Source organism: Callithrix jacchus, chromosome 22 (genome assembly GCF_049354715.1).
Source record: "Callithrix jacchus isolate 240 chromosome 22, calJac240_pri, whole genome shotgun sequence".
NCBI classification, from domain to species: domain Eukaryota; kingdom Metazoa; phylum Chordata; class Mammalia; order Primates; family Cebidae; genus Callithrix; species Callithrix jacchus.
In genome coordinates this window covers 30,732,759-30,746,030 of record NC_133523.1, presented here as the reverse complement: position 1 = coordinate 30,746,030, position 13,272 = coordinate 30,732,759, and positions in this window count along the sequence as shown.

Sequence of the window (13,272 nt, the reverse complement as noted above, 5' to 3'; positions counted from 1 at the left end):
GGCTCTTCACACAGGCTTCTGGCTTGAGATGGCAAGAAACTCACATTTCCAGGGAAGTCATGGCAAAGGACCCCTGCTTTTTCTAGCCCAGGAGTATGGCTCATGCTTTGTGTTTCTCTACCCTCTGCCCACATCTTGGTAAGTAATCACTTTATTAAACTCTCCTCAACTGATCCAAGTTGACTGTCTTTCTATTACCTGATGAGTCTCTGGATAAGGCAAAGAGAACATAAATCACAACTGCCTGGTCCAGTATATTGGGCACAGGAATCTTAGGTAGTTCTTAAAGCACATAGTTTTTTTCATGTAGACTCTATTTGCCGTTTGCAAGCCGTGTGAAACTTTTAGGTCCTAATCCTCTATTGCCACTCTGCTTCACTGTTGTTTAGGAGATCCTGGAGTTTCCCTATAATTTCACAATATTTGTGAATTTAGAGGCCTCTAGAGAGCAGGGTTCCCAATATGAGATGCAACTGGTAGCACTGAGTTGGACCTGGATTATCCAGGCATACTCCCACTGTGAGCAGCAGCAAATCCATACAGGTCTGTAGCAACTTGCTTCTTGCCTCCTTGAAGGAAAGCATTCATTCGAGGGGTGAGAGACCCAGCAATTAAAAGACACATGCACTCATATTGTGTTATTCACAATAGAAAAGGCAGGAAATCAATGCGGGTGCCCATCAATGGTGGATTGATAAAGAAAATATGGCACCTATACACCATGGAATCCCATGCAGCCATGAAAAAGGACAAAATCATGTCCTTTGCAGCAAAACATGGACGCACCTGGAGGCCATCATCCTAAGTGAATTAATGCAGAACAGAAAACCAAATACCACATGCACTCACTTATAAGTGGGAGCTAAACATTGAGCATACATGGACATAAACAGGGGAATGATAGACACTGGGACTACTAGAGTGTTGGATGAAAAACTACCTATTGGGTACTATACTTACTACCTGGGTGACAGGATCTGTACCCTAAGCCTCAGCGTCACACAGTATACCCATGTGACAAACTTGTATGTGTACGCTGTATCTAAAGGTTGAAATTTAGAAAAAGAAACTATTGCTAATGCAACAACTTGGAACTTTGGTGGATGTCAAGGGAACTGTGGTAAATGTAAAGATCCAATCTCTTTCTTAGAATGGTATTCTATTCATACAACATTCTTGAAATAACAAAATTATAGCCATCAAAAACAGTTTAGTAATTATCAAGGGTTAAGATGTGGCTCTAAAGGGGTGGCATGAGATAACCTTGTTAATGAAAGTTTTGGTTCTTGATAGTGGTGAGAGTTCAAATCTATACATTTGACCAAGTTGCATGTCCTTTCCCCTTCTTGCTCGTGATTGTAATTGTTCTCCCTCTTGCACAACACTTTCCTTGTTATATTCCTATTTGTAGCTCCTATACCAGGCAAATAGCAAGGACTCAAGAAATGTTAATGAAATTCAACCCACTTCCTTGTCTGGTATGTTTGGTCTAACCAGGTCTCTCCCATGTTTAAGCTGCCTTTTTGTCTTTGTAAGCACAGTGAGGAAAAGTCTGTCTCCTTCTTTGGGTTCTGTGCTTAAATAAGCAGAAAAAGAAAAACTTAGGAGGCTGGGGCCCTTCCTCAGTGGGAGTGTGGGCCTGCCAGCTGTACTGTGTAGACCCCACTTCCTCCCAGGGAGGGTTTCTCCAGGACTCTGAACTCTGACTCCTCAGAGACATTCACATGCATTTTTCTCTCTCTTTTTTCCTTTTTTTTTTTTGAGATGGAGTGTTGCTCTGTCACCCAGGCTGGGGTGCAATGGCAGGATCTCGGCTCACTGCAACCTCCACCTTTTGGGTCCAAGTGATCCTCCTGCCTCAGCCTCCTGAGTAGCTGGGATAACAGTTGCCTGCCACCATGCTCAGCTAATTTTTTGTATTTTTCATAGAGATGGGGTTTCGCCATATTTCCTGTGGGTTTTGAGTTCCTGTGCTCAGGCAATTCACCTGCCTCAGCTTCCCAAAGTGCTGGGATTACAGGCATGAGCCACTTTCAGTCTCTTTTGAACTGTTAAAGGGCAAATCTGCTAACTTGAGAAATGAGGATAATCCTGAAGTTCTGAATTCAATGACATATAGCCAATGGCTTTTTCAGTAACTTTTTCAGATAATAAAATCATATAAAAAATAGAATAATGCATGAAGGAAAGTTGGGAAAACAGATGTGCCTGCTCCTCTGCATGCTCTGCGTTTTCTGCCTACCCACATCTTCATTTGGATGTCTAATAGGTGCTGGCCTGAATCGCCCTAAGACTTGCTTGTCTCAGGACTGGGTGCCTCCATTCTTCCAGTAGCTCTGTCATCCTGGAACCCATAGTTTCTGTCTCACTCCCATATCTATGTAATCCATCAGCAAACTCTGTCTTTTCTGCCTTCCAAACTCACTTGGAATCTAAGCACTTTTTGCAGAGATCTCTTACTCTCCTGTTCCAAACTATGGTCAACTCTCACCTGGATCCCCACAGAGCCCCAGAGTGGGTCTCCCCTTTATGTCCCAGACCCTCTGCAATCTATTTTCTGAAAGCAGCCAGGGATGTTTGTTTCTGGCCCAAGGGAGATACAGAAGCCGGATTTACCCTTCTGCCATGAATAAGTAGAAAACCAGTCAAAATACATGAAACGTTTATGTACTTAAACTCATACTAAATTCATACACACACACAGATCTGATTCTAGGTTTTCTAATCTGTTCCAGTGGCCTGTCTGTTCAATCCTCCCTCAGTAAAATACTTTAATTATTGAAACTTTATAAGTCACATCTACATCTAGTATGGTGACTCTTACCTCTTTCTGCATAATGTTCATGCAAAAGAATCAGGTGTTTCTTTTCCAGGTGAGTTCCATAAGGATTACATTGGAATTGCTTTATATTTACAAATGTATCTGAGGATTAATGGATTTCTTCCCTTATCACATCTACGTATTTAAGAATATAGAAAACACTATACAAACTTTGTTACTGTAGCTATACGGAAGGTGTGACTGGAATTATCTTGCCTTCATATTTTCTTTTCCTTATTTTTTTTTTTTTTTAAGACAGAGTCTCACTCTATCTCCCAGGCTGGAATACAGTAGTGTGATCTCTGCTCACTGCAACCTCCACCTCATGGGTTCCACAGATTCTCCTGCCTCAGCCTCCTGAGTAGCTGTGATTAAAGATGTGAGCCACCATGCCTAGCTAATTTTTTGTATTTTTAGTAGAGATGAGGTTTCACCATGTTGGCCAGGCTGGCCTCAAACTCCTGACCTCAAGTGATCTACCTGATCTCAAGTGATCAGTAATGAGATAAAGGTGTCTCATTACTGCTCTCCATGTGACCTCTTCTGATACTTTTGGCCTCCTAAAGTGCCAGAATTACAGCCATGAGCCACCACTTTTTATGTATTTATTTTGTAACTGATCACCTTGCAAAATTTTATCAGTTTTTTTTGTTTTGTTTTGTTTTATTTTGTTTGAGATGAAGTTTTGCTCTGTTGGCCAGGCTGGAGTACAGTGGTGTGATCTCTGCTTACTGCAACCTCTGCCTCCCAGGTTCAAGTAATTCTCCTGCCTCAGTCTCCTGAGTAGCTGGGATTACAGGTAATCACTATCACGCCCAGCTAATTTTTGTATTTTTGGTAGAGACAGGGTTTCACCATGTTGGGCAGACTGGTCTCAAACTCCTGACCTTAAGCGATCCACCCGCCTTGGCCTTCTAGAGTGATAGAATTACAGGTAGGAGCCACTGCGGCCAGCCTTTGTTATCACTTCTAACAGTTCTTTTATAGTGCATTCTGATTTGTCTTGAGACTTTTTCAACTCACTGATCATTTAGAAGTTTGTTGTTTAGTTTCCAAGTGTTTAGAGATTTTCCTATTATATTTCTGTTGTTAATTTCAAGTTTGATTCCATTATGGTCAGAAAATATACTCTGTAATATTTCCATTCGTTTAAATTTGTTAAAGTTTGTTTTATGGTCCAAGATATGGTCTATCTTGGTATATGTTCCATGGACACTTGAAGAGAACGTATATTCTGCTGTCGTTGGGTGTCCTATAAATATTGACTGAGTTCTGTTGGTTGATTGTATTGTTCAGTTCTCCCATATCCTTGTTGATTTTCTGTCTAGTTTCTCTATCAATTGCTATAAGTGTTGGAGTCTCCAACTATAACTGGGAATTTTTCTATCTCTCCTTTCAGTTCTATAAATTCCTGCTTCACATGTTTTGCAGCTCTCTTGTGTGATGCATACACAGTCATGATTGCTATGTCTTTTTGGTGGATTGACCCTTTTATCAATATATAATGTACCTCTCTGTCTCTGGTTGTTTTCTTTGCTCTCAAGCCTACTTTTTCTGATATGATTATAGCCATTCCTGTTTTCTTTTGAGTCATGATTGCATGGTGTATATCTTTTTATGTCCTTTTACTTTCACCCTACCTACATTACTTGAAGTGAGTTTCTGGTAGATAGCATATAGTTGAGCCATATTTTTCAACCCATTCTGCTGATCTCTTTCTTTTCATTGGTATGTTAGGCTGCTTAAATTAATTGTAATTATTGACATATTGGAACGTAAGTCTTCTATTTTAATATCTATTTGTTTCTTCTGTTTTTTTCTTTTTCTCTTTTTCCCCCTGTATTTTTGTGGATTTTTAAAAATTTCATTTTAATTAATCTATTGTGTTTTTTCAGGTTGCCTCTTTGTGTAGCTTTCTTAGTGGCTGCTCTAGGTATTATATTATATAGACAGAATTTAGCACAGTCTACTGGTGTTGATGTTTTACCAGTTCAAGTGAAGCATAGAAACTTTACCTCCTTTTATGTCCCTTTACCCTCCCCTATCAGTAATTGTCTTACATATTCCTATACACACATTTAAAACCAGCGGGGAACTGGAACTGTCATCTCGATTACAACATTGGACAATGTTATAATTTCTTATTCAACCATCAAACAGAATTTAGAAAACTTAAGAGGTGAGGGAAATATATGGTACTTATCCAAATTTTCACTCTTTCCATTTTTCTTTATTTCTTCCCAATAGTCCAAGACTCCTTATTTTATCATATCATTTCTAGCTGGAGAATTTTCTTTAGCCATTCTTTTATATTAGTCTGCTAGCAATACATCCTCTGAGCTTTTCCTCATCTGAAAATGTCCAGATTTCCCCTTCATTCCTAAGGAATATTTTCACTGGATATAGAATTCTGAGTTGACAGTCCCTGTCTTTCAGCACTTGAACATTGCCATGTTATTTTCTTTTGATCTCCATTGTTTCTGAGGAGAACTCTGCAGTCATTCAAATTGTTCATCCCCTATAGGTAAGTTGTTCTTTTTCACTGCTTTGAAGATACACTCTTTGCATTTAGCTTTCAGATGTTTGACTATTTTGTATCTTGGTATGGATTTCTTTGAGTTTATTTTGTGTGGTGTTTGCTCAGCTTCTTGAATTTATAGGTATATTGTCATTTGCCAGATTTGGAATTTTGGCCATCATTTACTTGAATACTTTTTTTTTTTTTTGAGATGGAGTCTTGCTCTGTTGCCAGGCTGGAGTGTAGTGGCACAATCTTGGTTCACTGCAACCTCCACCTCCCAGGTTCAAGTGATTCTCCTGCCTCAGCCTTCCAAGTAGCTGGGACTACAGGTATGTGCCACAAAACCCAGCTAGGTGTTGTATTTTTAGTAGAGACAGGGTTTCACCATGTTGACCAGGATGGTCTTGATCTCTTGACCTTGTGATCCACCCACCTCGGCCTCCGAAGGTGCTGGGATTACAGGCGTGAGCCACTGTGCCCGGCCTTGAATACTTTTTAGTTTCACCCTCTTTCTCCCCTCCTTTTGAGAGTCTGATGACATAAATGCTAGATTTTTGTTAGAGTTCCACAGGTCCCTAAGGCTCTGGTCTTTTTTCTTCTTTTCTTCTTTTAGTCTGTTTCCTCTTCATTGTTTGAATTGGGTAATTCATGTTGTTCTAACTTCAAGTTTACTGATGCTTTCCTGTATTGCTCTTCCTCTGTCCCCTTCACGTTGAGACCATTCATTGAATTTTTTAATTTTAATTATTGTATTTTTCAGTTCTAAAATTTCCATTTGGTTCTTCTTTATATCTTCTATTTATTTATTGAGATTTTCTATTTCTCATTTATTCCAAATGTTCATAATTGCTTGTTGAAACATTTTATTATGGCTGCTTTAAAAGGTTTGTCAAATATTTTTAACATCTGTCCTCTCAGTATTGTCTTTTTATCATTAAGTTGAGATTTTCCTGGTTCTTGGTAAAAGTGATTTTTGATTGAGACCTGCACATTTTGGGTATTATGGTATGAGAATCTGGGTCTTATTTAAACCTATTTTAAACAGTCCCTTTTGACAACACTCCAGCAGGAGAAAAGGGATGCTGCCTCATTACTACCAAATGTTGGTCAAAGTGCAGGTTTCTATGTGACCTTTGTTGACACCCAAGGTTAGAGAGACCCTCATTACTATTGGTTAGGGATGAGAGTTCCAGTTCCCCATGAGCCGGGGAGAGAGAAAGTTGTCTCATTACTGCTCTCCATGTGACCTCTTCTGACACCATGGGGGAAAGGTTGAGGTGGCCTCATTACTGCTGGGCAGTCGTGAAAGTCTTGACTCTTCTTAAGGTCTTGTCTGATACCACTCCAATGGGGAGAGTGAGAAGTGCCTCATTACTGCCAGATGGGGATGAAAATACCAGCTCCCTACTTAGTCTTCTTTGACATCACCCTGGCAGGTGGTTTGGGGCACCCCATTACAGCCTGGTGGTAGCAAAGGTCTAGCCTCTTCCTCACCGTTTGCTGACCAGGCAGGGCCAGGCTTTATCTGTGGTCTTTGGCTGAACTAGAGCAGTTTTTGTCTAAAAGTTTTCTGTCTTGCTGGCCTACTCTTTCCTGGTCCTTTGGCTAGAAAGAGCAGATGTTTTGTTGGGACTTTTTTTTCCCTGTCTGTGCATTTTGGTGTTTCTGTATTGTGGCTTCTTTAGCTAATGCCCGGGATATTTAAGGGAATTAAATAACAGGAATAATGTCTATTATTTTCTCTTTCCCCATTCACTGAGAATGCCTCTAATGTTACCCCATGAAATATGATGTTCAGCTTTGGACATTAGTTTGAGACATTAAATTCAGTCACATTAAATTCAGTTGAATAAATATTTAGTAGTACTACTATGTATAAGTCACTGCTCTGAAGCTGAAATATAGCTAGCAGGAAATGAGATCATAATAGTTTTCTCTTATATTGAAAGTTATCTTTCTTTTATACTATAAGATCCTTTTGATTTTTTTGATCAAAAATGCTGGAGTACAGTGGTGTGATCTTGGCTTACTGCAACCTCTACCTACCAGGTTCAAGCAATTCTCATGCCTCAGCCTCCAAAATAGCTGGGATTACAGGTGTGTACCACCACACCTGGCTAATTTTTGTATTTTTAGTAAAGACAGGGTTTCACCATGTCGGCCAGGCTGGTCTCGAACTCCTGGCTTCAGGTGATCTGCCCACCTCAGCCTCCCTAAGTGCTGGGATTACAGGGATGAACCACCACACCCGGCCTCATGTCTTGTCATTTAAGGAGACAATCCAGGTAGAAGTGGTTCCTCTGTGATATTGGGAATTATACAGTCTGTATATATTGATCTTCTTCCCATTTCCTGACAGAGGGTTCCTAAGACCCATGGAATCTCCAGCATGATGAGTATCTTCTGTATGCTAACATGAAGACTGGTGTCTGGAGGCCCCTAGGTAGCTTCAGGATGGCAGCTGGTCACTGGGTAGGCCAAGGCACGATTAGAGAGTTGTGACTTTCAGCCCTACCCCCAGCCTCTGGGGATGGGAGAGGGGCTGAAAGTTGAGTTAATCACCAGTGGTAAATAATGTAATCAATCATGCCTATGTAATAAAGCCTCCATACAACCCTAAAAGGACAGGGTTCAGATGGGCCTGCAGATAGCAGAACACCTGGAGGCTCCTGGAGGGTGGTGCATCTGGAGAGGACATGGAAGCTCCATATCTGTTCTTCCATACCTTGCCTTATGGAAAGGCATTGTCCATCTGGCTGTTTGACTGTTTCCTTTATTAATAAACTAAGGTAAATGTAAGGAAGGTGTTTCTCTGTGTTCGGTGGACCACTCTAGCAAATTAATCAAACCCAATGGGAACTCTGACCTATAGCTAGTTGGTGAGAAGCACGGGTCACAGCCGGTGCTTGTGACTGGTATCTGCCTGGCTCGTGACTGTCATGTGGGACTGAGTCCTCACCCTGTAGGATCCGATGCTGCCTCTAGGTAGAGAGTGTCGGGATGGAATTGAATTGGAGGACAACCCGCTGCTGTCTACTGGAGAATCTGCAAAATTGCTCGCTTGGTGTGTGGGGAAATACCCCTACGTACCTGGTCACAAAAGTATCCTGGGTTGATTGTTAAGTATGAGAAAAAGAAAAAAAATTAGTTGTTTTCTTCTGTATCACAGATCCTCATTCTCAGTATCAGATTGGCTCAGCCAGACACTTGTCTGCTTTTGATTCAGCCCTATGGACACAGAGCCTGGTCATGTGGTGTAAGCATGGCTGGTAGGGAATCGCCTTTATATTGTGTGTGGGCAACACTCCAAAAGATGGAGTGGGTATTTTCCTTATACTATCTGATTATGCAGGAATAACAAAAATCTACACGGGCCACATAAGGGATCATTGTATGCATGTGACAATAGAACTGCCCAGAATAACTGCCCTTACATTGTACCTTCAAATTAAAGCTTCTGTAAATTGCCATGAGAATATTTGGCCTGGGGTTGTGCCCTTTCCTGAGCTGGGTGGTACTGTCTTATTGCTAGTGAATCATTCACTCTGCCTTGGGTCATGTTATGGCTTATAGCAGACTCTGTCTCTAATTTATATTCACCTTCACCTCTGCCTGGGCTTCTAGATGAATCCAATACAGAAATTCTTTTGAATATAAATACTTTTCAATGAGGGGAGCATATTTCCCAGCAAGCAACATTAAGCCATGAATACTGCTCTTCCAGGGTGAGTCCAATCTTCTCTCCCACCCTTTTTCTGACTCTTTCTTTTTCTTGCATTGGGGTAGTAATGCTTAGTGTAGTTGGGAATGTCACCTGCTTGCTTCTACTTCATTCCCTATTTTATACACAAACATACACGTTACAGGAAAGGGGTCCCAATCCAGACCCCAAGAGAGGGTTCTTGGATCTCATGCAAAAAAGAATTCGGGGTGAGTCTAAAGTGAAAGCAAGTTTATTAAGAAAGTAAAGGAATGAGAGAATGGCTACTCCATAGACAGCAGTTTTGAGGGCTGCAGTTGCCCATTTTTGTGGTTATTTCTTGATAATATGCTAAATAAAAAGTGGATTATTCATGTTTCCCCTTTTTAGACCATATAGGGTAACTTTCCGACATTACCATGGCATTTGTAAACTGTCATGGCATTGGTGGGAGTGCAGCAGTGAAGACGGCCAGAGGTCACTCTTGTGGCCGTCTTGGTTTTGGTGGGTTTTAGCCAGCTTCTTTATTGCAAAGTGTTTTATCAGCAAGGTCTCTATGACCTGTATTTTGTGCTGACCTTCTCTCATCCTGTGGCTTAGAATGCCTTAACCTTCTGGGAGTGTAGCCAGTAGGTCTTAGTCTCATTTTATCCAGCCCCTATTCAAGATGGAGTTGCTCTGGTTCAAATGCCTCTGACATACATAACTATGCTTAATTCCTAAGGGCTATAACTAGTCATTTTCCATCCTCTTTCACAGGTAGCATCACTCACTGCTGCTTTCTTAGACATAGTACAGCATATTCCACTCTACCAACCAAAGGCCCTCCTCCAGGCTGTGTTTCTAGTCTTTAGATATCCTAAGAAATCTCTTTCCTCTAACACCTCTCTGGGGGTCCTGATTTTATGTCACTTAGCAGGAAGTACAGTAAGGTCAAGTTTGAGGGCTCAGAGACACAGAATGAAAGGCTCACTCTTTAGATAGCCCTTGCAGGAATTCAGGACAGCTTAGAAACCACGGGTATCATGGGTCCTCCAATGAATTTCCCACCCATGTCTGTGAGAATGGCCTATCCAGCTAGACAAGTTCTTGATTTAGTATTCTCCAAATCTCCCAAGAAACCCCCAACCTTCCTAGAAATAAAAGCCAATCAGGATTGCTGGGAGATATAGCCATGTTACATATCAAAAAACCGTCAGATAAAACATACCAAATGTTATTGTTGAACAACTCTCACCTAGACAGTTCAAGCTGCAAGACTGCCATCAGCCCAGGTGCCTCACATTTACATCTCTTTGATTCCAAAACATCACTAGTTTTAGAACGCATCCTACCTTTAATAGCAAAAGAAAGCACTGGCAAGTTTCTTTTGACATCTTGATCCCAGAAACATTAAGAGGTAGGAGGAAATGTGTCTTAAAACTGAGGAATTACATTAATAACTTACACGAACCCATGAATCAGATCACAAAGGTAGGTTCAGCTGGAGTCCAGTGTTATGCAAAAACGGAAGCAGAAGTGACTGAACGTTATAAAGTAACAGTCCTTTGGCGCCTCTTGATTATTCCATGGCAATTGGAGTACAAATAACTAAAACTGTGCATGCATTTGTCATGGCTACATTTCCAGTTTTTATCCCATAGGAAGAAAGCACCCCTACAAAAAAAGCGGACAATTTTAAGGGTTGAAACCTTCAGGAAAAAAAAGCCTAATTAATATATTAAAAATTTACTCCATGTCAGTGAGGCCAATCATTGAATAAAATTCCTAAAGTGACGATTGAATCTAGTCAACTGCAATTATATAAAATGTCCCCATGCCACTGGATGATGTTTTCTCATTATGTCAAGGCATTCCTTCTAGTTGGGGCTTGAGTTGCTGTTAAAAAAATGCCTGTGTTCCTTAGCTGAGTTCAGAATCAACCAAGGGAAGAAATGAGAATCAGATGAATGGAAATTAAATATCATCTCCATCATAACAATATATTGAAAAGAGTAGCCAGACATCCTGGCCGGTGGCTTCTCTGACTCTCTGTAGCCAGTTTAGACCTTGGAATTCTCCATCTGAAGGCAAGTTTGGTCTGCAAAGCGGATTCACTTAACCGTGATTTCTGTCATGAACTAGCTCAGAGAGAAGAAGGTAGTTTTACTCATAAATTTTAATAAATGACCTCCATCTATGCAAGAAATGTGCACCAGTGCCTATAACTATCCAGGCACCTCTTCAGTGGTAAAGGGTGGGAGGAGGAGATAAGGGGCCAGGAGTATCTTGGGGGGAAATTCTTCAGGGAAACCAGATAAATAGGCTACACAAGTTTCCTAAAGGATATGTTTATTCATTTGATGTGGTAGCCTCCAAGGTAGTTCCCAATGACCCCTACTCCCAGTATTCACACCCTTGTGTAGTCCTTTCTTAGATTGTACTGGCTTTTGTCTGTGTGACCAATGACATATGGCAGAGTGACATTGTATCACCTCCAACATTAGTTCATAGAAGACACTGTGGCTTCCACCTCGGGGGCTGTCTGTTTGCTCAGGCCAAAGGAAGCCAGTTGTGTTGTGGGCAGTCCTAAGCAGAGCATTATGCCGACCTCTAGCCAACAGCCAGGGAGAAAATGAGGCCTAATAACAGCATGTGGGTGAGCTTGGAAGTGGATTCTTCAGCCCTAGTCAAGCCTCAGGATGACTGAAGCCCCAGGCAATAGCTCGAGTGGAACCTCTTGAGAAACTCTGAGCTGGAACTGCCCAGCTAAACTGCTTCCCGATCCTCAGAACCTGTAGGAGATAACAAATGTTTGTTGTTTTAATCTCCTAAATTTTGGGATCATTTGTTATGTAACCAAACATAACTGGAGCATTTAACTAACATTTATTTTATACATTTGTGAGTTTCTACTCATTTGTAAATCTTTTTTTTTTTTTTTTTTTGAGATGGAATCTCACCCTGTCACCAGAGTGGTGTGATCTTGGTTCACTGCAACCTCTGCCTTCCAGGTTCAAGCGATCCTCCTGCCTCAGCCTCCTAAGTAGCTGGGATTACAGATGTGCACCACCACGGCCAGATAATTTTTATACTTTTAGTAGATATAGGGTCTCCTCATGTTGGTCAGGCTGGTCTCTAACTCCTGACCTCAGGTGATCCATCTGCCTGGACCTCCCAAAGTGCTGGGAGCCACCACACCCAGCCTCATTTGTGAATTTCTGCAGTAGTCTCTGTCCCCAAGATCAGCTATATAGGAAAACTCAAATGTGCATGGGCTCATAAGGATCCTTCATTATGACAACTCTGGGACACCAGTGAGCTGATTTTGATTTTACAGCATCTACATACAGAACTGACTCAGAGAGCTTAAACATCATGTTCAAGGCTACAAGTAGGCTAGTTATGATAAAATAGCTAATGAAAGTTAAATGTGGTTGTCTGCCATGTGTTGAGAGTCTCCTTAGTTTCTAGATATGCAGGAGAGAAAACAAGACTTACACTATTATTCCACTAAAAACACAGATGTGTTAAAAATTTTATTGCTGCAGGCTCCAGAATGATAGTGCGGTGTATGGGGCAGGGGCAGGGATCCCAACCTCTTTGGGTGCCTTAGAATGCACTCTGGGGAACAGTTTTCATATTTTTGCCTTCGTGAGTCATGTGTACCCTGAAAAGCCTAGCATAGCAAGAGATGTTGGCTGGGATGTGGGCAACAATTGTGATGGAGAAATCCATTTTAAAGCAGGCTTCATTTAAAGACAACCTTGGTAATGGGTAGGGATTAAACTGCCAGAGAGGTCTCAAGGAGATTGGGCATACAAAATGGAGAGCTGTGATTCAGTGTCATTTAGGGTTTTTTTTCTTTTTCTTTTTGACAGGGTCTTACTCTGTCACCCAGGCTGGAGTGCAGTGACATGATCATAGCTCACTGTAGCCCCATACTCCTGGGCTCAAGCAATCCTCCCATCTTAGCCTCCCAAGTAGCTAGGATTACAGGCATTAACCACCACACCTGGGGGATTTTTTTTTTGTAGAGATGAGATTTCACCATGTTGGCCAGGCTGTTCTCGATCTCCTGACCTCAAGTGATCTGCCTGCCTCGGCCTTCCAAAGTGCTGAGTTTACAGCACCTCAGTGGATGAGGAATCCTGGCCAACATCTCCAGTGGAAAATGGCTAAAAATGCCAGATGAAAAATAAATTTTAAATTATTAAATGAACCAATGAGCTAGCAAGAAAGTAAGAAGCA